Raw genomic sequence first — 25,236 nt, forward strand, 5'->3', positions numbered from 1 at the left:
GAACAAAGGTTGTTAAATTCCAATTTCTGCTTTAGCTCTGTGATAGTGTCATTAGAGAAGTTCACCTTAGGAGTCACATAGTAGTAATTAGTATCTATTTTGATCTTATCTCCAATTAAGCCATAGTTTATTTTTCTCATCATCAGCAAACATGAATAAAATAGTAGATCTTTTGAATAAGAGGCAATAAAATTTCGAGTTTTAATAAGAGAAATTCTAATTAGTTACATGTGGTGGCAATACTTTCTGTCTTCTGAATGAATGCTTGAACAGTGCATATGTCTTTTGAATTTGTTGTTTAAGATTGTTAAATATGTTGGCTCTTGAAAGAATGGTGAACATGAGACATGTTATTGATAATCTGAAAAATCATAAAAATGATTCTTGAAGCAAGAAAAAGCAGCAAGAAAAAAAAACAGAAAAAGCCAATAGCCCTTAAAACCAAAAGGCAAGGGTAATAAAAAGGATCCCAAGGCTTTGAGCATCAGTGGATAGGAGGGCCTGAGGGAATAAAATCCTGGCCTAAGCGGCTAAACCAAGCTGTCCCTAACCATGTGCTTGTGGCGTGAAGGTGTCAAGTGAAAACTTGAGACTGAGCGGTTAAAGTCAAGGTCCAAAGAAGAAAGAAGAGTGTGCTTAAGAACTCTGGACACCTCTAATTGGGGACTTTAGCAAAGCTGAGTCACAATCCAAAGGGTTCACCCAATTATGTGTCTGTGGCATTTATGTATCCGGTGGTAATACTGGAAAACAAAGTGCTTAGGGCCACGGCCAAGACTCATGAAATAGCTGTGTTCAAGAATCATCATACTGAAATAGGAGAATCAATAACACTATCTGAATTCTAAGTTCTTATAGATGCCAATCACTCTGAACTTCAATGGATAAAGTGAGATGCCAAAACTGTTCGGAAGCAAAAAGCTACTAGTCCCGCTCATCTAATTAGAATCTGAGCTTCACTCAAAAACTCTGAGATATTATTGCTTCTCAACTTATTAGTCTCCTATTTTATTTGTCTAGTTGCTTGAGGACAAGCAACAGTTTAAGTTTGGTGTTGTGATGAACAAATATTTTATACGCTTTTTGGGGTTAATTTCATATAGTTTTTAGTATATTCTAGTTAGTTTTTAGTCTATTTCCATTAGTTTTTAGGAAAAATTCATATTTCTGGACTTTACTATGAGTTGTGTGTTTTTCTGTAATTTCAGGTATTTTTCTGGCTGAAATTGAGGGAGCTGAGTAAAAATCTGATTCAGGCTGAAAAAGGACTGCTGATGCTGTTGGATTCTGACCTCCCTGCACTCAAAGTGGATTTTCTGGAGCTACAGAACTCAAAATGGCATGCTTTCAATTGCGTTGAAAAGTAGATATCCAGGGCTTTCCAGAAATATATAATAGTCCATACTTTTCTCAAGGATAGACGACGTAAACTGGCGTTCAACGCCAGTTCTCTGCCCAAATCTGGCGTCCAGCGCCAGAAAAGGATCAAAAGTTGGAGTTCAATGCCAGAAATGGATCCAAACCTGACGTTGAACGCCCAAAATGGCCTTATGCACGTGAATTGCTTAAGTCTCAGCCCCAGCACACACCAAGTGGGCCCCAGAAGTGGATCTCTATACCATCTATTATAGTTTACCCAATTTCTGTAAACCTAGGCTACTAGTTTAGTATTTAAACAACTTTTAGAGACTTATTTTGTATCTCATGACATTTTTAGATCTAAACTTTGTACTCTTTGATGGCATGAGTCTCTAAACTCCATTGTTGGGGGTGAGGAGCTCTGCTGTGTCTCGATGAATTAATGCAAGTATTTCTGTTTTCTATTCAAACATGCGTGTTCCTATCTAAGATATCCATTCGCGCCTAACTATGGAGAAGGTGATGATCAGTGATACTCATCACCTTCCTCAATCCATGAATGTGTGTCTGACAACCACCTCCGTTCTACATCAGATTGAATGAATATCTCTTAGATTCCTTAATCAGAATCTCCGTGGTATAAGCTAGATTGATGGCAGCATTCATGAGAATCCGGAAAGTCTAAACCTTGTCTGTGGTATTCCGAGTAGGATTCAGGGATTGAATGACTGTGACGAGCTTCAAACTTGTGAGTGCTGGGCGTAGTGACATACGCAAAAGGAGGGTGAATCCTATTCCAGTATGATCGAGAACCGACAGATGATTAGCCGTGCTGTGACAGAGCATGTGAGCATATTCTTCACTGAGAGGATGGGATGTAGCCATTGACGACGGTGAAACCCTACATACAGCTTGCCATAGGAGGACGTACGTGCGTGAACAAAAAGACAGAGGAAAGCAGAGATTCAGAAGACAAAGCATCTCCAAAACTCCAACATATTCTCCATTACTGCATAACAAGTAACCTTTAATCCATGCTCTCTTGTTTATTCGCAATTCAACTGATAAACACAATTGACTTCCTGACTAAGATTTACAAAATAACCATAGATTGCTTCAAACCAACAATCTCCGTGGGATTCGACCCTTACTCACGTGAGGTATTACTTGGACGACCCAGTGCACTTGCTGGTCAGTGGTACGAGTTGTGAAAAGTGTGATTCACAATTTGTGCACCAAGTTGCTATCCTTGTTGACTTTCCCAAGTATAATAGTAAAAGGTTGTTGCTTCCACTCAGTTATCCTCTTGCAGTTACGAAGGAAGGTTAAGTGGGTAACACTAACTCTGATTCACAAGTACTAATCCCTTCCTAGGGAAGGATTAAAGTTAATGAAAAGTGAGTTAGCCAGCAATCACCAATTACAAATTAATACTTGAGTATTCCAACTCAAGGGGTTCCAATTAATCAACTCCCAAGCCAAGTTTAAATTATAACATGAATGCCATTTTTTAACAACATGGAATAAGAATAAATAGGAGACATGGTAATTAAAAATAAATTAATAAAAGCAAATTTGGAGCTGATAATTAATTGAAGGAAATCAAACAAGTAATGGAATTAAATGTAAAAATGGTTCATTGCATTAATAAAATTCAAAATTAACAATATCCATATATGACCACGAGCAAATTAAATGAAAAACAAAAAGAGTAGAGTAATAGAAAGGCAAACTATAACGATGAAGATTTCAATTGAAGGTAGTAGCAACTCTTTCAATATCCAATCCAAAGCACAAAACTAAGAAATCTAAGAACCCTAGAGGAAGTAGTGTTTTCTCTTTAAAATTCAAAACTAAAAACTAAACTAAAGTGAAAGTCAATGTGTGTTAAGTCTCCCCTTGCCCCCTGGCTCTAGTTTGTGTTTTTGGGCTGAAAACTGGGTCCAAAACAGCCCAGAAATCACCCCTAGCGTCTTCTGTAATTGCAGCACGTGACGCACGTCACGCGTACATGTCAACCACGCGTGCGCGTCGCTGGGCTTTTGTGCTTGTCACGCGTACGCGTCAGTCACGCGTACGCGTCACTGTATGATGCGCCAATGCATGCGGACGCGTCAGGCATGCGTGCGCATCGATCCTTGCTACTCAGCTCCTTAGTTTCTTGTGTTCTTTACACTTTTGCATGTTTCCTTTCCATCTTCTAAGCCATTCCTGCCCTATACAGCCTGAAAACACTTAACACACAGATCATTGCATCGAATGGTATAAAGGGGAATTAAAAATTGACAATTTAAAGGCTTAGGAAGCAAGTTTTCAATCATGGAATAAAATTAGAAAGGATTTGTAAAACCATGCAGTTTGTATGAATAAGTGTGCGAAGAACTGATAAAAAACACTCAATTTAGCACAAGATAAACCATAAAATAGTGGTTTATCATATACAATTCAAATATTTTTGTTTCTTTGGTAGTATGTTACTAGCATTTTTTAATTTTTTTTTATATTATTAACATTACTGTGTATATTAATATTATTATGTGTAATAATTTAAATATTATATGTTATTATTATCATTGAAAATATGATATTAATATTCATATAACAAATTTTGAATACTGACGTATATGTTAAATCAATATTGAAGTATTACCGAATATGAAAGTTATTATATTTACTAATATTAAAGTATTTTATATATTTATGTTAGTAAAATATATTTATGCTATCGTTAAACTAAAATTTGCTATGTATATAAATATGAATATATGTAACTTTTTTTTTCAAAAGGTAAAGTTATGAGTAAACTACCATTTGTACACACAAAAGTTGAAAACGCTGACATATCTACCTATAAAAAAAGGAAATTACTATTTGTACCCATAAAAAATGGTTTTTACAAGCAAAATTATTCAAACCCTAAAAAATTAAATAAAATTCCTAAATTACCCTTCTCTCCACCACTACCACTATCATTTCCTCCCCTCCCCCCTCTCCTCTCTCTCTCTCTCTCTCTCTCAATGTTCTCATCTTTTCCCCACCACTGCCACTACCACCACTAACCCATCCTCTCTCTCTCCTTCTATTTTCTGAGCTCGTCGCCGCTGCCATAATCTGTCAACTCTGCCAACTTCTTCCTCTTTCTCTTTCTCTAGCTTTCCTTCTGTGTTTTGCTTTTCTCTTTCTCTTCTGCTTCTTTGAATTCTCAACCCAGAAAAAGGCTTTACCATCATCAACAACAATAAAACCATATTCAGATTCTTTGCCACACACTCTCTCTTATGTGCAAAATCCCTTATCTTCATCACCATACCACCTCCTTCACCCAATCACCTTTCTAATCCTAACCCTCTTCACCCAGCCACCATTCTTCTTTCCCTTTCTAATCTCAAATCCCACCACCACCCCCCTTCACCCAGCCACCACCCCCTTTCCCTCCAAAACTCACACATGGAGACATTACACACACACCTCCACCCGAGGAAGAAGAAGAAGAGAAGAGGAGGGGGAGTGAGACCGCACTGGCAACGTGGGGACTCGCTGCGCTATCACATCATCTCGCCGTTGTTGAGGGAGCCCAAAGAAGAGATGCAACCCAGAACCAAGGAAGGGGGATCTATCGCCGCCGTCGCACCCTGCTGCTGCCGGCTCTGTCACATCTATCGCCGCCATTGATTGAGTCCGTCGCTGTCGTTGTCACTGGTCTGGAAGGAAGAGAGCGCGCAAAAGATCGGAGAACGAGGAGAGGGTGACAACGCCGGTGGGTGTCACTGCCACCATCATCATCGTCGATGTTTAGTGAGGAAGAACCGTTTTTTCTCTTCTTTTTCAATTGTTGTTGTTGTTGTTGCTACTGCTGCTGCATGTGAAGAAGAAGATGATGAAGTTATAGTGGTGGTGGTGGTGACAGTAGTGATAAAGGAAATAAGATGGTGGTGGGATTTGAGATTAGAAAGAAAAAGGAGGGTGGTGGCTGGGTGAAGAGGGTTAGGGTTAGAAAGGTGATTGGGTGAAGGAGGTGGTGTGGTGCTGAAGATAAGGGTAATTTAGGGATTTTAGGTAATTTTTTAGGGTTTGGATAATTTTGCTTGTAAAAACCATTTTTTATGGGTACAAACGGTAATTTCTTTTTTTTATGGGTAGATATGTCAGTGTTTTCAACTTTTGTGCATACAAATGGTAGTTTACTCTAAAGTTATATTTATTTCATTGTAAAAAGAAATAAATATATGTGTCTATATAGAACAAAAGTTAAGAAATTAATAGAATAACACTATTCACTAAACGAGCTACAAAGAGAATAAAAAGGAAATTAAATCCTTAGAATTGAAATTGAACTTGATGGTAGGAAGTGGTGGAATGGAGACTTTGAAGTAAATTTTTTTCCTAGTCTGCTATTTTTTGGGGACAACGACTCTTTTGCTCAAAGATGAACTCAGGGAGTAGATTCTCTCCAGTAGAAAAAAAAATTGGATAGTGTCTAGTGTTTAATCTCACCCTTCATTGTTCTCTCTCTCCTATTTATTTTTGGTCCCACTTATAAAATTAAAGGTGAGAGATTATACTTTATTCTCTCAAGTGTTAAAAAAATGGAGATGATCAATTTCCATGAACTCACACCTATCTTTCCATATGCTCCAACAAATGACACCTAGTTCTTGCACCTTTCTGATCATACCCAGATGTTGAAGGTGAGCTTCCTTCACCAACCAACAGAGGTAGAACTTCTCTTCATTTTCATCCATGGTAATATGCGGAATTATACTTATTTGTCAAACTTCTTATGCCTTAGGATAAGTAAAATGGTAGTAGATGATTGTTTCTAAACTATTATTGCATCTTAGGTAGGTTGCTGACCTATTTGGGATTGTTCGGTTCAAGTTGGCCATCATAACGAGGCTTTCATGAGCAGCTCGTCAGAGAAAAATGAGAATTTTGGGGGAAGCTTCAATTTCCAGAGCCCGGGCTAGAAGTTGCGACGGACATGGAGGTCTGGTGATGAGTTATTTTGTTGGAGAAACGAATCTCTCCCAAAACAACACAAATCTAACCGGCAAGTGCACCGGGTCGCATCAAGTAATAATAACTCACGGGAGTGAGGTCGATCCCACAGGGATTGAAGGATTGAGCAATTTTAGCTTAGTGGTTAATTTAGTCAAGCGAATCAAGATTTGGTTGAGTGATTTGTGATTTGCAGAATTTAAATTGCATTGAAAGTAAAGGGAATTGGTAATCGACATGAAATTAAAGAGAACAGGAAATAAATTGCTGAATCTTAAAGAACAAGATATTAAATGGCAGAAACTTAGAGTGCAAGAAATGTAAATTGCGGAATCTTAAAGTGCAAGAAATGTAAATGACTTGAATTTTAAAGGGGATTGGGACTTGGAGTTGCAGAAATTAAACAAGGAAAAGTAAATTTGCATCAAGCAGAGAAGGAGAAGATGATTTGGATCAAATCGGATCTGAAGCAAAACAAGTAAATGAACATGAAAACAGTAAACAGAGAATTGGAAATTAGAAGTTCAGATCTCAGGACCCAGAGACTAGAAAACCAAGTCTAGATCTCAATGCCTTCCTAGATCCAACAAGAACAATTGCAAGGGAATTGTAAATTGCAAGGAAAGTAGATGAAGAGCAATTAACAGAAATTAAATTCAATCAAGCAGTAAATAAAACAGAGAGATCCAAGGATGAGATTGAAACAGAATTTCTTCAATTCTCCAACCCAAGATCCAAGACAATTGTAATTGAAATTGAAAGCAATAAAACTAAGAGGAAGAGAAGTGAATTCTCCTTCCCCAAGACTAAGAAATTAAAGATCACTCAATATCCAAAGCTCTCCGAAAACTATTATGAAAATTCAAAGAGAAAGCTCTAAAAGAAAGCTCTAAAAAAAAAAGCTCCCCAAAGAACTTGAATTCTATCCTATTTATACACTTTCTTCCAATGATCTTCAAGCCTTGAGTTGGGCCTTTGCTCTTGGTGGAATTGGGTTGAAAGAGGCCTTGGTTGATTGCTCTTGGAGTTTGAAGAGGAACCAAAACGAACCAATTGAACCGGGTTGGAGTTTTGCAAAAGTTGGACCAAAAGTTTGAGCAAAAGTTAGGGGCTAACTTTTGCCCAAACTTTTCATATCAGCACCCATATCCAGCTGATACCAACGTTGGTGCCAAAGTTAGGGGTCTAACTTTGGCCCCAACGTTGGCCTTACCATGTGCACTTGTGGCGCCAATGTTAGCCACCAAGTTAGGGGCTAACGTTGGCGCAAACTTTTGCTCCTCCCCTTGTAGTTTTCATGTGCCAACGTTAGCCTCAAAGTTAGGGGCTAACGTTGGCGCAAACTTTTGGTGCCCAGGGAGTGTTTTTCTCATGCCAATGTTAGCCTCAAAGTTAGGGGCTAACGTTGGTGCAAACTTTTGGTGCCCAGGGGTGATTTTCATGTGCCAACGTTAGCCTCAAAGTTAGGGACTAACGTTGGGGCTAACTTTTCACTCAAAAGTTTGTGCAAAAGTTTGAGGCTAACTTTAGGTCTAGCTTTTTGCTTCCTGGTTCAATTTCACTTATTCCATTGTCTTCTCTTTACTCCTAGCTATTCCTTCTTGCTTCAACCTTTCTCCAAGCTTTCTTCACCTATCATTAATCAACCAAACACATCAAAGCTATGCTTAAAATCATGAGATATTCATTCTTTCATAATATGTGACAATTATAGTATAAAACCTCATGAAATAGCATGAATTCATACATGGTTGATTCAATCAAGGGAAACATGAAAATCTACCTAATTGGCTTGCTTGTAGCTCAAGAAAGTGCATAATTCTAATGAAAACAAAAGAAAAAGACTAGTTAAAATAGGCTAGGATGACTTGTCATCACAACACCAAACTTAAAGCTTGCTTGTCCCCAAGCAAGAAAAGATTTATTGAGAAGAAAGAATGAGATGGAAGAGGATGTTCATGCTAGCAAAGTATTATTGATAGTTCATGGGATTTTGTGTGGATATGTAAATACTCACTTCTTATTGACTCCTAGGCCTAGAAAGTCTCCTTCAAGCTTCAAGTAACATACTGCTATGACCTCTCATTATTCCTTTATCCTTGGCTATTACTTTGTTTATAAGCTCTATTTGAGTGTCATGTATAGCAAGTTCATTTCCCTTTTCTTTATACTTGACACATTATTCACCATAGACACTTGGCTCACATTCCTTCTTAAAACATTGATGCCCAGCACCTCTTTGGGTTACTAAATGCCTTGTAGTTAGGTTGCTCTTGATAGTGGACTTTCAGCTGATGATCCCGGATTAGTTAACCCAAGTCACCGAGTGTTGATGCACTCCTAAGAGCTTACTAATCCAAGCAGATCCTAGTACAAAGACACCACAGGCATATATTTTAAAGTTCAAGCTATTGGTGTCCAGCTTTGTTTCTTTTTGTTTCCTTTTGTTCTGCCACTTTTTGGCTATCTCTTTTCTTTCTTTCTTTTTGTTTTTCTTTCTAACCAAGGAATTTTTTTATTTAATTGAGATTCATAGACAGTAGGCCACTCTTTACTTAGAATGAGATATCCTAGCTCTTTATTCACTAAAAGTGAGCTATTATACAACCACACACATACCACCATTTACTTTTATTCTACTTCTATCTAACAGAGACTATCTTGCTTCACATTTAAACATTTCTTTTATTGAACTTAAAGATGCAGGGGACAAAACATGCTTCTTGTCAAGTGAAAGTAAACACACAAGCACACACATAAACTAACCTACTTATTTTAAAAGAAACAAACATAATGCAAAGACTTTTAATTAAAAAGAACTACTTAAAGATGCAAAGACAACTTAGAACAGATAGAATGCATGCTTTTTTTCTTTGTAGTGATGAACAAGGAGCAAGTCCACCTTTCATTTGTCATGCTTTTTCTTTCTCCTTTCATACACTTGGCTGCTAGTGTTCCCACCATCCGTGTTTGTTGCCTGTTGACCTCGCCAAAAGCCAGCCTTATTCATAGCCTCCTCCACTCTATCTTCAAGCCTCATGGCATTGCTTACTTCTACCTCACTTCTCTTTTTGAAGAATTCATCAAAAGTTGGGAAAGCCGAATCCATGTTGTGCAAATGTTCTCCAATATAGTTTAGTTTGATTTGGCTATTGATATTGTAATCGGCTTGTACTTCATACCTTGCATCTTGGAGTGTTGTGAACTCTTTGAGAGCCCTCAAATTTTCAGCTTGCATTTGTTCCAACTTCCCAAAAGATTCATGAGATTGAAAAGCATGTTCTTCTTGCATCACAAGGAATCTTGACTCGAATTCACTTTGTTTGTTCATTATTCTTAGCTCCCTTTCTTCTTGTGCTTGTTGGTTTTTCATGTACAGTGAATGGTATTCCTCTTGCCTTTCTTGAATTCTCATGTACTGTTGTGACAATCTTCCTATTGCTTCTTGCATTTGAGTCATATCCATATTGCCATGTGGGAAAAAGTGTGGCTGTTCCTCCTCCTCTTGTGGCTCTTCTTCTATGTGTGGCTCATCTTCTTCCATTGGTTCTTCTCTTTCCCTTCTTCCATGTGGTATTCGGCCTTGATGTGCTTCAAGGGGCATCGTCATTCGTTCAATGGTTATGGGCATGCCTTGGCTTAACCACATTGGATTCTCCTCTTCCATTGGAACTTTAGCCTTTGCACACAACCTCCAAATGGTACTCGGATAGTACAACCAAGATCCGGCCGAATTCTTCTCAGCCAGCTTTTGAATGTCTTTTGCAAGGATTTCATGAACTCTTATCTCTCCTCCCACAATGATGCAATGTAACATCACGGCTCTCTCCCTGTTAACTTCTGAGGTGTTCACTGTGCCCAGAATTGATCTTTTCATCAACTCATACCATCCTTTTGCTTCCGGGGTGAGGTTACATCTCTTCAAGTACTTATATCTGTTCTTGTCATCTCCTTCCCACTCTGAGTTCTCCATACAAATGTCTCTCGCAATCTCATCATAATCCTGATCCTCATTCAATCTTTGTTGGTATCCCGGTTCACTAAAGCGGACTGACTTTAGTTTCAAGACTTTCTTGATTGCATCCGGGCTAAAGTCTACTTCCACCCCCCGCACATAGCTCTTGTACGTTGGGGGCTCACGCATGTCAAGCCTTGGGATATTTGCATAGAACTCTCTTATGATATTGGCATTGATTCGGGTGGCTGGTGATGCAAGTTCCTCCCACCTCCTCTTCCGAATTTTGTCCTTCATTTCTTGACATCCATCATCCGGCAACAAGAGTGGAATTTCAGGATAGATTCTTTTCTCGTTCATCCATTGAATTTGCATTTGATGGAACCAAGACTTGAATCTCCGTTGGTCATATTCATGTGTGTCTTCCTCCACCATGGGATCTTTCTTTTTTCTTCGTTTAGTTCTTGAGGAGGAGGCCATGATCACTTGGTTGGTTGAGTCTTGTGAGGTTAGAAGGAGTGTGAAGAATGTTGGAGAGTTTGATGTGTGTTTGGAGCAAAAAGAAATTGAGACCGAACTTGCTATGACAAGAAATGATGAAGGGAAGTTTAAATGGTTGGAGTTTAAAGTAAGAGAAATATTGCACAGAGCTTGTTATGTTGAGGAGTGATGAAGGGAGTGAAGTTTCCAAGGTTGGAGTGATTCGGTCATGTGCATGGCTTGAAGGTGGTATGCTTTTAAATGAGCAATGAAGGGCTGTGATGCATTTAGACTTATGGAGATCAAATATATGCATGTAAGGATGAATGAAGACAAAGTTTACTCCTTCCCTTGCCTTTGCCGTGATCATTCTCAAGGAGTGGCAGATTTCTTTTTCGAGGCATGTGATGGAATTTTGTCCTCATGCTATGCTTTCCTTTGTCTTGTCTTTTTCTTTGAAGATTCTTTGACCTCCTAGTCACCACAACAAGACAACATACATTAGTTTTATCCAACCGTAGCAAGAGTGTTCTTTTTATTAATACCATGTGAACCATCAATTCTTATATCATTTGAACCGTGACACTCTCCTTGGAGGACACCAAACTTAATGTTTGGTCATATATAAAGAAAATGAGTATCTTCCTCCAATTAGTAAATGTTCATAAGAATTGTTTTCATCATACTTTCTTTTTCTCTTTTTTTTTTCATGAAGGATTAATTGTATCCCTAAATCGGTGCATCAAAGTTTGATGAACACCAAACTTGTTTCTTGTCAAAGGGTACATCACAATTAATGCCTTCATTACCGGAAAAGAAATTTTCCATTTATAAGATTTTGGAAAACAACAATTGTATGATTATTGATGCATGAGTTTCTACTTTTCATGAAGCTATGTGGACACCAAACTTAGTGTTTGGCCATGTGCTTTGTCAAGATACTCCAAACATGCAAAATGGAATTATTTGTAACATTGGTTTAGTGTGCTTGAAGGCACACCAAACTTAGCATATGTTTCAAAATAGTGCATGCAGTCAATGGATATGTTCATGAAAAGAGAAAAAAATTCATGCTCAATTGATCATAACTTATTGAATTTAAAATGACATGAATCTTAAAGCATGGGTTGCCTCCCATGGAGCGCTCTTTTATTGTCATTAGCTTGACAAAGAGAGCTTTCTTTTATGGTGGTTGGTGCTTGTAGGGCCTCAATTTGTCTCCTCTGACCGTGATCCTCTTCTTTGTTTTCTGGTGTTCAATTTCAGCATGCTCTAATGAGAGTATGCTGCTGACAGTATAGTAGTCCTCGATTTGTTGATTTGCCCCCAGCTGTTGATATATTAGTTGCACTTTGTCACCTTTGGAAAGCCCCTCTGTTGGAATCTTTCTGTTCTTCCAACCCCTTTTTGCTTTGTTTCTGTGTTTCATCTTTCCTTTTGTTGTTCTTTCTTTTCTGGCCGTAGGTTTTCCTTGGGGACCTCTCTTTTCAGTGGCCAATACTCTAATATCCTCTTGGGCTTTTTCATTAGTCTGCACAATCCTTAGCATTGGGATGTTGTTGTGACTTTCCTGGTCATTTTTCATATAGTCTTTCTTCTCCTTGCTAAATTGTGCCTCTGGTAATACCTTCAGAGTGACACTCTGGTCATGCATCCTGAGAGTTAATTCCCCTTCCTCTACGTCTATGATAGCTCTAGCAGTGGCCAAGAATGGCCTTCCCAGTATAACAGAGTCACCATCATCCTCGTTTGATTCTAGAACCACACAATCAGCAGGGTATATAAAGCTATCCACCTTGACCAAAAGATTTTCAATTACACCCCTGGGGTATACCATTGACTTATCTACCAGCTCCAGAGACATTTGTACTGGTTTGACCTCTTCTATATGCAGCTTTTTCACCAGGGAAGATGGAATTAAGTTAATACTTGCTCCGAGATCGCACATTGCTTTAGTGATGGTCACTTCCCCAATGGTGCAAGGCAACAGAAAGCTCCCTGGGTCCTCAAGCTTGGGAGGAATCCCCTTTTGAATCAATGCCCTGCATTCCTCAGTAATCACCATGGTTTCTTTCTCATGCCAACTTCTTTTCTTGTTGATAAGATCCTTCAGAAACTTGGAATATAGGGGCATTTGCTCAAGTGCTTCAGCCAAGGGGATATTAATTTCCAGCTTCTTGAAGGTCTCAAGGAACTTGTGAAAATGCTGGTCTTTAACCTCTTTGTTGAACCTCTGGGGATAAGGCAGTGGAGGTGTGATGCTCTTTCCTATTTGCTGCTGTCCCTGAGCTACTTCCTTTGAGCTATGTGGCTGGTTGTCCTTCTCTTTAAGTTTCTCAGTGCTTTTGTTTGGCATCACAACTTGCTCCTTAGCTTCATTTGCCTTTGTTTGATTCTCATCCTCTGTTGGTTCTTTGATGTTCTCTGCTTGCTTCTTTGTAGTGTCATTGTTGCTTATCAATGTTCTCCCACTCCTTAATTGTATTGCTTTGCATTCCTCCTTGGGATTTGGGATTGTGTCACTGGGCAGTGAGTTTGAAGGTCTCTCAACAGATACTTGCTTGGAGAGTTGCCCCATCTGTCTCTCTAGGCTCTTCAGGGAGGCTTCCTGATTCTTGGTTACCATTTCATGGTGTTTCAACATTTTGTCTATCACGGCCTCCAAGTTAGTGATTCTTTGGGCTTCAGGTGATACTTGAGGTGGGTTATGAGATGTGGGTAGTGGATGGTAGGCATTTTGGTTGGTGGGTTGGTTATTAGATTGGTATTGGTTGGGGTTGGGGTAGTTGTTTTGAGGTTTTCTGTAGGGGTTTTGGTTAGTCTTCTGCTGGTTGTAGTTTTGGTTGTTTCTTGGGTTGTTTTGGTTTGAGTTCCTCTGCCATGGTTGTTGATTTTGGGTATGATTATTGATGCGCATAAACTAGTTATGCTACGATTTAGGAAATTACACGATCGGCAAAATTCCTTCCGGCAAGTGCACCGGTTATCGTCAAGTAAAAACTCACAATAGAGTGAGGTCGAATCCCACAAGGATTGGTTGAGTGAGCAATTCGGATTAGAAGTGTGTTCTAGTTGAGCGGAATCAAGATTGAGATGAGAATTGCGGAATGTAAAATTGGCGGGAAAAGTAAATGACAAGATATTGAAATGGCGGAATCTTAAATTGCATGAATTAAAGAGCAGAAACTAAATTGCTGAAATTAAAAGGGAATGGGGGTGATTGCATGAATTGAGTTGCAGAATGTAAAGAGAAGATGTAATCAGAATTGGGGGATTCATTGGGTTATAGGAGATATTGAGATCTCCGAATCAAAACATGTTTGTCTCTTCCTCAAGCAATGCATTCATTGAATTTTGCTTGGCAATCTTATATGATTGGATCCCAATCCCTTGGCTCACCAATTCTCTCTAAAAATGAACAAATTCCCAATCCCTTGGTTTAAATGTTCATAAGAAGAGATGATGCTCGATCACTAATTATACCACACAGTTTCATGAACCACAATTTGGTAGGATTACATGTCACAATATCCATCCAAACCCCAATCCAATTCACTGTGAGAAAGCTTCTCTAGCATGAATCCTCCATTCCTTTCCCAAGGTTCCGAAGGACTCCAATTATGGGTAGTTTCTTTCCCAAGACAACTACCCAATGGAATTAGATCGAGAAGCTTTCTAACAAAATTCAAGAGAAAAGATTGAAGAAGAAGATAAACTATTATTGATTCATTGAATTACAATAGAGCTCCCTAACCCAATGAAAGGGGGTTTAGTGAGTCATAGCTCTGAATTCAATTACAAAGATATGAAAACTAGCTAAAAGTGAAGGTAAAAGTCCTCTCTAACTTAAATTCTATCCTATTTATACACTTTCTATTTTGAGCTTCTGTTGTGTTTCTTGGGCTTTGAGGCCTCTCCCTGCTTTCCTTTTGCCTTGGGTTTATGATCCATAATCTTGATGAGGCTGTTGATCCAAATTCTGTAACATTCATTGAGCCAACTTAGTGATAATCAAATAATGGCACATGACTCAATAAATTGAAATTTCAGACTCATCAATCCTTCAGGCCCAATCCCATAAACCATGATATTCAATTGGGTTTCATACCAGAATAAGTTTAAGTTAATGTTTGTGCTCAAATACTAACTTAAACCACAATATTTTTGGTCCAGAAACCTTTTCCAAGAGTGGCGTTTAAGTTGCAGTTCAAGCTTAAACTGCAGCTTAAACGCCAGACACTTCCAGTGAGGCCTTTTGTAGAAGCACGTTTAAGCTTCAGTTTAAGGTTAAACTGAAGCTTAAACGTGGAAATGGAAGAAGGCAGCCCTGGAGAGTCATGTAGTCGAACACGTTTAAGCTTCAGCTTAAGGTTAAACTGAAGCTTAAACGTGGATATAGGAAGGGCAGCCCTGGAGGTCGAACACGTTTAACCTCCAGTTTAAGGTTAAACTGGAGGTTAAACGTGGAAGCTTAGAAGGGTAGCCCTGGAGGTGTCGAACACGTTTAAGCTCCAGTTTGAGGTCAAACTGGAGCTTAAACGTGGAAATGGAGAGAGCAACCCTGGAGGAGAAAACTTGGTCGAACACGTTTAAGCTCCAGTTTGAGGTCAAACTGGAGCTTAAACGTGGAAATGGCTCCCTGGTGCTTTTCCCATTCTGGCGTTTAACCTCCAGTTTAAGGTTAAACTGGAGGTTAAACATGGAACTCCTTCCTGAGTGGCATTATCATTCTGGCGTTTAACCTCCAGTTTGAGGTCAAACTGGAGGTTAAACGTGGAATGCTTCTTTGGTGAGACTTTCCATTCTGGCGTTTAACCTCCAGTTTAAGGTTAAACTGGAGGTTAAACTTCAATTCCAGCATTTCTTAGCCTTCCTGATTCTGGCGTTTAAGCTCCAGTTTAGGCTTAAACTGGAACTTAAACTCCACATGTGATATTCAAACTTCCTTTATTGATTTTGTTGCTTCCTTGCTTAGCCTCTTCTTCCCTGAAATCATCCAAACAATTGCATCAAAGTCTTGCAAAATTTCATGAGAAATCTTCCATTCATAGCATTCAAGTAATATAACTAAAACTCATGGAATTTGCATCAAAATCATATTGTTTGGATGGTTCATTGCTTTGTTATTCTTTTAACCATTCTTGGTTACTTTAAGCTCAAGAAAATGCATAAAACCACTAAAACTAACAGAAAAATACTAGTGAAACTAGCCTAAGATGCCTTGGCATCACAACACCAAACTTAATACTTGCTTGTCCCTAAGCAAGTCCTGAGTTATTTAAGAAGAAAGTATGAAACAGAAAGCAATTACATTGGCTATATTAGCAAGCATTTGAAGTTCCTCAGAAGGGTTTTATGCAGAAAGTTGCAGCATCACTTTTTTTCATTCTTATCAGGTAAGATTATCACTTTTTCATTGCATCCATCAAACACTGCTATGGCCTCTTGTTATTCTCATGTCCTTGGCACTTTTCTCTTCTTTGTTTTTCTTTTCTTTTTCTTAGAGCTTCTTTTGCTCCTTGTTTGCTTAGTGTCATGTGTTGCACAAGCCTTTGGCATTTTCTTTTTCTTATCAGTGCACTACACATATCCACTTTAGGCATTTTAGTTCACATTTCTTCTTGAGACATTGGTGCCCAGCACCTCTTTGTGTGACTAAATGTTTTGTATTTAGGTTGCTCTTGATAATGGACTTTTGGTTGATAATCCCGGGTTAGTTAACCCAAGTTACCAAGTGTTGAAACACTCCTCAGAACCTATTCATCCAAGCATATCCTTAATACATAAACACCACAGGCATTTGTCTCAGAAGTTCAAACCATTGGTACCTAGCTTATTTTCTCAATTTTTTTGCTTTTTGGTTGCCCTTTTTCAGTGGCTTTTTCTTCTTCTTTTTCTTTCTTTTTCATGGCCAAAGACATTTATTCATCAAGATCCATAGACAGTTTTCAATTTCTACACAAAGAATGATAATTCTACACTCTAATTCCAGTGATCTGACTAAACAATCAAGCATGCATACCACCACTTAATTCTACTTGATTTGTCACTAATTTAGCCAAGTTACTTTTGTTCGAACTTTTCTTTTATTTTTGGAAACAGAACAAGCATGGCAAGCACTCGTTTAAGAAGGTGAAGTTATATCCAAACATCTAGGCATTCACTTTATTCAAAGCAATAAACAGACATTCATACTAAAAAAAAACTCCACATAACACTTAAATGACTTATGATGAAAGAAAGCTCATAAAGACAATCCACCAATGATCATTTGATTATTAAGGAACGAGACCACCTCTTATTTATTGCTTGGTTCTTCTTAATTCTTGGGATCCTGCTTCTTCTTGCTTCCTGCCTCTTTTTGACCACTTGTGCTTCCTTTGTCTTTTCTTATGAGCTTTTTCCAGAATCCAGCCTTTTTCATCGTTTCTTCCACTCCTTTTTCAAGGATCATTGCCTTGTTTATTTCTCCTTCTTTCCTCCCTTTGTCTTTTTCCTCCATTTTTGTCTTTTCTTTTGTACCTGCACAAACAAACAAGTTTGCTATCATTTTTCGGTCCATGTGAATTATGAATAGTACTTGCACATGTAAATCAATGATTGTCTTTATGAGCTTATAGCCGTGACTTCTACATGTATGCACACTTATTATTTGGACACCAAACTTAGTGTTTGGTCAAGTCTCCTGATGACATGAAATCCATATTGGTTGTCCTTAATGAATGTGCTTAATTCTAATAAATCATAGTCACCTTGGCTCTTTGATTCTAAACAAATTTACTACCCTAAGTAATTGAAACCAAAGTATTAAAACATGCGAATGGTATACTTGTCATGAATTTTGAAATCCAGAGGAACTTCTTGCTTTTCATAAACTGTGTTCAAGAGGAACACCAAACTTAATGTTTGGTCGTGCACCTTGAATGAAAGATGGAATCCAATTTGAGTAAGATTTGGGAGTGCCTTCAGGCACACCAAACTTAGAGACCAATTGTAATTTACATGCAAAGTTTAGTGCACTTTATCAATAGTTGTCCTGAGGATTCAAGTTCATGCATAAGAAACCATGCTTTATTAGATGTAAAGCAAAGCACTAAAGATTAAGGATACTAAAAACATGGGTTGCCTCCCATGAGCGCTTCTTTAACGTCACTAGCTTGACGGTTGTCCCTTGTTAGGGTGGATTGTAGTGCTTGACGTCTTCTCCTCTCACTATGCAAACGTCCCCACTTGATTCCTTCATGACCTCTAAATGTTCCATAGAAAGAAATTTCCTGATTGTGAACACTTGAGGGCGCTGGGAAGGAATTGTTTTGAGGCCAGGTGGGATTGGCAGATAATGACTTGATATCACTTTATCTCCCGGAGAGAAACCTTCAGTGGGAATTTTCTTGTTTCTCCACCCTCTTGGCAATTTCTTTACAATTCTTCCCTTTCTCTTGAAGCTTTCTTCATTGACCCTTATGCCGGGAGGATCCTTCTGATCTATTTCTATTGATTCTTGTGGCTTTAACTCTTGCAATTCTTGTTTGCTTTCCAAGGACTGTTTCAGAGTTTCAGCTGCTGGATTGCCTTCCTCCAAACACAGATGGCTGCTCTCATCCTTAGGCTTTTCATGTTCTGGTTCAGGCTCAGATGCAGGTTTGAAAACATTAAAAATGAGCTGTTCATCATGTATTCTCAAAATTAGCTCTCCTTGTTCTACATCTATGAGTGCTCTAGCAGTGGCTAGAAATGGCCTCCCCAGAATGATAGGGTGTAAGTAGCTTTCCTCCATGTCCACAATGACAAAGTCTGTGGGGAAGTAATAATCCCCCACTTTCACCAGCACATTTTCAACTACCCCTTCAGCTTGCTTCTGAGTTTTGTCAGCCAGTTGTATGATTACATCAGTGGATCTCACCTCATTCAGTTGTAGCCTCTTCATAAGAGTTAGAGGCATCACATTTATGCTAGCTCCTAGATCACAGAATCCTCTGTCAATTTTTGTTTCCCCTATGATGCAAGGGATATGAAAACTTCCTGGGTCCGTTTTCTTAGAGAGTGTGTCCTTCTTGATGAGAGCACTGCATTCTTTGTTCATTGTTACCGTTTGTCCTCCCTTCAAAACTCTTTTCTTGCTTAACAATTCCTTTAAATACTTGATGTGTGTAGGCATTTGCTGGAGAATCTCAAGAAAGGGAATATTGACATGGAGAGAGTTAAATGTCTCTAAAAACCTTGAATAGGTTTTCCCTTTTTCACCTCCTCCTAACCTCTGAGGAAATGGTGCTTTTGGTTGGTATATTTCCAGCATGCCTTTTTGCAGTTCCTTGGTTTGCTCAGTTCCACTTTCCTGCTTAACTTCTTCCACACCTTCCTTCAAGATTTCTGGCTCCTGCTCTGAGGGCCTGATTCCTTCTTCTTCTGAAACTTCCTTCAATAGGGTGATGGCCTTGCATTCTTCCCATCTCACTCTCTTTTGTTCCCCTTTAGGATTCTTTTCTGTGTCACTAGGGAACACTGCAGTTGATTTGACGGCCTGTTGAGATAGCTCTCCTACTTGAGACTCCATCCTCTTGAGTTTTTCACCATGGTTTCTTAAGGTAGCTCTCACATCATCCCTGAAGCTTTTCAATTCGGTTATGTCTTGACTCATGGTTGCCATCATTCCTTCTATCCGGTTTAATTGATCTTGAAATTGTTGGTTCGGATTAAGTTGGGTAGGTTGATTATTTTGGCCATGATATGATGGTTGGGGGTAAGTGTTTTGTGTGACTTGGTATGATCTTTGGTTGGAGTTTTGGTATGTGGAATTGTTATGTTGGTTGTGGTTGTAAGGTTTGTGGTTTTGTGGTTGGGTTTGTTGGTTCCCCCACCCAAAGTTTGGGTGATTTTTCCATCCTGGGTTGTAAGTGTTGGAATGTGGATCATATGATTGCCTTTGTTGGTTTCCCACATAGTTGGCCTCTTCCCAATCACCTCCTTCAATGCTTACTTCCTCTTGATCTTGTGTGTGTATTGCAGCCACTTGCTTTGTTTCTAATTGCCTGGTAAGCTCTGCTAGTTGCTTGGCAAACACCTTGTTTTGGACTAGAATTGTATCAACATGGTTCAGCTCCATGACTCCCTTAGTGTTGTGCCTTTCTGATGCATAGTAGTACTCATTCTCAGCCACTGTCTCAATCACCTCAATGGCCTCTTCCACAGTCTTTTTCCTGTTCAATGAACCTCCTGATGAATGGTCTACAGCCTTCCTTGATTCATAAGAGAGTCCATCATAGAAAATATGCAATTGCACCCAATCATGGAACATGTCTGGTGGGCATTTCCTTGTCAAATCCTTGAATCTCTCCCATGCCTCGTAGAGAGTTTCACCATCTTGTTGTCTAAAAGTTTGAACCTCAGATCGAAGCCTATTGACCTTTTGTGGGGGGTAGAAACGTGCCAGAAACTTGCTTTCCACCTCATCCCATGTTGTTAGACTCCCCCTTGGGAATGATTCCAGCCACTTAGCTGCCTTGTCCCTAAGTGAAAATGGGAACAAAAGCAGTTTATAGGCATCTTCCTGGACTCCATTGGACTTCACAGTGTCACAAATTCTCAGAAATTTTGTGAGATGTTGGTTGGGATCTTCATTAGCACTTCCACCAAATGAACAATGATTCTCCACAAGTGATATTAGCTGTGGTTTGAGCTCGAAATTGTTGGCCTGAATGGGTGGTTTCTGGATGCTGCTACCACAATTCCCAGAGGTTGGGTTTATGTATGAACTAAGAACCCTCCTCTCAGGAATGGCATTGTTTCCATCAGCTCTCTCATGGTTGTGAACTTCTCTATCCATGTTGAGATCTAAAGCTTCCTCAAAATTGTCCTCAGATTCTCCTTCGGATTCCTCTTCTCCCACTACTCTCTTCCCTCTTGCTTCCCTTCTCAGTCTATGAAGGGTCCTCTCTGGTTCGGTATATGGAGGAGTTGATGTCTCTCCTCTCCTACCTGTCATACAAGAACACAGCACAGGCACAAACACGTGAAATACTCTTGGTTAATGGAAGAGTATGGTTAGAGCGATTGAGGAATTAATTCAAACAGTTAGTGAGTCAGTGAGTTAGTTGCTTGAATTTAAAGGAATAAAGAAAGAAAGCATGTAACAGAGTGCAGAAATTAAAATTCAACAAGTAACTTGTACTGAATTAATCAAAACACAAAAAAAAATGCTCAATCTAGTTAACTTCCAATTGGAGAATTGTCAATCGAAAACCAATCCCCGGCAACGGCGCCATAAACTTGATGCGCATAAACTAGTTATGCTACGATTTAGGAAATTGCATGATCGGCAAAATTCCTTCCGGCAAGTGCACCGGTTATCGTCAAGTAAAAACTCACAATAGAGTGAGGTCGAATCCCACAAGGATTGGTTGAGTGAGCAATTCGGATTAGAAGTGTGTTCTAGTTGAGCGGAATCAAGATTGAGATGAGAATTGCGGAATGTAAAATTGGCGGGAAAAGTAAATGACAAGATATTGAAATGGCGGAATCTTAAATTGCATGAATTAAAGAGCAGAAACTAAATTGCTGAAATTAAAAGGGAATGTGGGTGATTGCATGAATTGAGTTGCAGAATGTAAAGAGAAGATGTAATCAGAATTGGGGGATTCATTGGGTTATAGGAGATATTGAGATCTCCGAATCAAAACATGTTTGTCTCTTCCTCAAGCAATGCGTTCATTGAATTTTGCTTGGCAATCTTATATGATTGGATCCCAATCCCTTGGCTCACCAATTCTCTCTAAAAATGAACAAATTCCCAATCCCTTGGTTTAAATGTTCATAAGAAGAGATGATGCTCGATCACTAATTATACCACACAGTTTCATGAACCACAATTTGGTAGGATTACATGTCACAATATCCATCCAAACCCCAATCCAATTCACTGTGAGAAAGCTTCTCTAGCATGAATCCTCCATTCCTTTCCCAAGGTTCCGAAGGACTCCAATTATGGGTAGTTTCTTTCCCAAGACAACTACCCAATGGAATTAGATCGAGAAGCTTTCTAACAAAATTCAAGAGAAAAGATTGAAGAAGAAGATAAACTATTATTGATTCATTGAATTACAATAGAGCTCCCTAACCCAATGAAAGGGGGTTTAGTGAGTCATAGCTCTGAATTCAATTACAAAGATATGAAAACTAGCTAAAAGTGAAGGTAAAAGTCCTCTCTAACTTAAATTCTATCCTATTTATACACTTTCTATTTTGAGCTTCTGTTGTGTTTCTTGGGCTTTGAGGCCTCTCCCTGCTTTCCTTTTGCCTTGGGTTTATGATCCATAATCTTGATGAGGCTGTTGATCCAAATTCTGTAACATTCATTGAGCCAACTTAGTGATAATCAAATAATGGCACATGACTCAATAAATTGAAATTTCAGACTCATCAATCCTTCAGGCCCAATCCCATAAACCATGATATTCAATTGGGTTTCATACCAGAATAAGTTTAAGTTAATGTTTGTGCTCAAATACTAACTTAAACCACAATATTTTTGGTCCAGAAACCTTTTCCAAGAGTGGCGTTTAAGTTGCAGTTCAAGCTTAAACTGCAGCTTAAACGCCAGACACTTCCAGTGAGGCCTTTTGTAGAAGCACGTTTAAGCTTCAGTTTAAGGTTAAACTGAAGCTTAAACGTGGAAATGGAAGAAGGCAGCCCTGGAGAGTCATGTAGTCGAACACGTTTAAGCTTCAGTTTAAGGTTAAACTGAAGCTTAAACGTGGATATAGGAAGGGCAGCCCTGGAGGTCGAACACGTTTAACCTCCAGTTTAAGGTTAAACTGGAGGTTAAACGTGGAAGCTTAGAAGGGTAGCCCTGGAGGTGTCGAACACGTTTAAGCTCCAGTTTGAGGTCAAACTGGAGCTTAAACGTGGAAATGGAGAGAGCAACCCTGGAGGAGAAAACTTGGTCGAACACGTTTAAGCTCCAGTTTGAGGTCAAACTGGAGCTTAAAAGTGGAAATGGCTCCCTGGTGCTTTTCCCATTCTGGCGTTTAACCTCCAGTTTAAGGTTAAACTGGAGGTTAAACGTGGAACTCCTTCCTGAGTGGCATTATCATTCTGGCGTTTAACCTCCAGTTTGAGGTCAAACTGGAGGTTAAATGTGGAATGCTTCTTTGGTGAGACTTTCCATTCTGGCGTTTAACCTCCAGTTTAAGGTTAAACTGGAGGTTAAACTTCAATTCCAGCATTTCTTAGCCTTCCTGATTCTGGCGTTTAAGCTCCAGTTTAGGCTTAAACTGGAACTTAAACTCCACATGTGATATTCAAGCTTCCTTTATTGATTTTGTTGCTTCCTTGCTTAGCCTCTTCTTCCCTGAAATCATCCAAACAATTGCATCAAAGTCTTGCAAAATTTCATGAGAAATCTTCCATTCATAGCATTCAAGTAATATAACTAAAACTCATGGAATTTACATCAAAATCATATTGTTTGGATGGTTCATTGCTTTGTTATTCTTTTAACCATTCTTGGTTACTTTAAGCTCAAGAAAATGCATAAAACCACTAAAACTAACAGAAAAATACTAGTGAAACTTGCCTAAGATGCCTTGGCATCAATTATCTCCCCATCTGAGGTTTGGGTGGTTCTTCCAGGATGGATTGTATGTATCACCATAAACTTCATTTGGTCCTTGGTTGTGCATATACTGTACTTGCTCTTGTGGTTGTTCTTCTTGAGTTTCTTCACTCTGTCCCCATGTGGTTGATGGTTGGCTGGTGTTAACTGCTGCAACTTGGAGACTATCAATCCTCTTGGCCATTTGCTCAAATTGTTGTTGAATTTGCTGCTGTATTATCTTGTTCTGAGCCAAGATTGAATCCACTCCTTCTAGCTCCATTACTCCTCTCCTTTGTGATGGTTGGCGGCCTCTTTGATGAGCAAAGAAATATTGGTTGTTGGACACCATATCAATGAGTTCTTGAGCCTCCTCTGCAGTTTTCATGAGTTGCAAGGAACCTCCAGCTGAATGATCCAAAGCTTCCTGGGATTTCAGTGTTAAACCTTCATAGAAGTTCTGCAGCTTCTCCCACTCATTAAACATGGTAGGGGGACATTTCCTGATTAGAGCCTTGTACCTCTCCCATGCCTCATAGATGGGTTCAGCCTCCATTTGTGTAAATGTTTGTACCTCAGCCTTCAACCTTATAAATCCTCTGAGGTGGATAAAACTTGGCAAGAAACTTGGTTACCAAATCATCCCAGTTGTTGATGCTGTCCCTTGGAAAAGATTCCAGCCATTGAGTGGCCATGTCCCTGAGAGAAAATGGGAATAGCATCAGCTTGTAACTGTTAGGAGGCACACCATTAGTTTTGACAGTGTTGCATATCCTCAAGAAAGTGGATAAGTGTTGGTGCGGGTCTTCAAGTGGTCCTCCACCAAAAGAGCAATTGTTCTGAACCAAAGTGATGAGTTGTGGCTTGAGTTCAAAATTGTTAGCATTGACATTTGGAGCTAAGATACTGCTTCCACAATGTCTAGGATTTGCAAAGGTGTAGGAGGCCAAAACTCTCCTCTGGGGTGGGTTGTCATTGTTGTTGTCTGCTCCACCTGGTGGATTGGTTGAATGTTCCTCCATCTCTTGATATTCCTCGTCTGATTCCTCTTCTCCAACAATATTTTTCCCTCTTTCAGCTCTTCTTAACCTCCTGAGAGTTCTTTCGTCCTGTTCATGAAAATTGGGTATGGTTCTTCTTGTGCCTGACATAAAAGCAGAGCATGAGAAATGCACAAAGTCAGTGACACTTCAATCTACTGCTATATTGAAGTGTTAGTTAGTTTAAACAAAAAATCAAACAGTTAGTGGGTTAATCAAAGATTAAAGAAAAAGTGCTTGATCTAGATCACCACCTCACTTAATCATTGTCAATCTAATCAATCCCCGGCAACGGCGCCAAAAACTTGATGAGTTATTTTGTTGGAGAAACGAATCTCTCCCAAAACAACACAAATCTAACCGGCAAGTGCACCGGGTCGCATCAAGTAATAATAACTCACGGGAGTGAGGTCGATCCTACAGGGATTGAAGGATTGAGCAATTTTAGCTTAGTGGTTAATTTAGTCAAGCGAATCAAGATTTGGTTGAGTGATTTGTGATTTGCAGAATTTAAATTGCATTGAAAGTAAAGGGAATTGGTAATCGACATGAAATTAAAGAGAACAGGAAATAAATTGCTGAATCTTAAAGAACAAGATATTAAATGGCAGAAACTTAGAGTGCAAGAAATGTAAATTGCGGAATCTTAAAGTGCAAGAAATGTAAATGACTTGAATTGTAAAGGGGATTGGGACTTGGAGTTGCAGAAATTAAACAAGGAAAAGTAAATTTGCATCAAGCAGAGAAGGAGAAGAAGATTTGGATCAAATCGGATCTGAAGCAAAACAAGTAAATGAACATGAAAACAGTAAACA

At 39.1% G+C, this 25,236-nt stretch overlaps 1 non-coding gene across 1 annotated transcript; it reads left to right on the forward strand.

The window, feature by feature from the left end:
- Positions 1-20,085: 20,085 nt before the first annotated feature.
- Positions 20,086-20,189, forward strand: LOC148572035 (small nucleolar RNA R71). The gene has a single exon (XR_015908019.1). It is a non-coding gene; the product is annotated as a small nucleolar RNA R71 (small nucleolar RNA).
- The last annotated feature ends 5,047 nt before the right edge of the window (positions 20,190-25,236 follow it).

Source organism: Arachis ipaensis, chromosome B3 (assembly GCF_059453495.1).
Source record: "Arachis ipaensis isolate K30076 ecotype BB chromosome B3, ASM5945349v1, whole genome shotgun sequence".
NCBI lineage: Eukaryota > Viridiplantae > Streptophyta > Magnoliopsida > Fabales > Fabaceae > Arachis > Arachis ipaensis.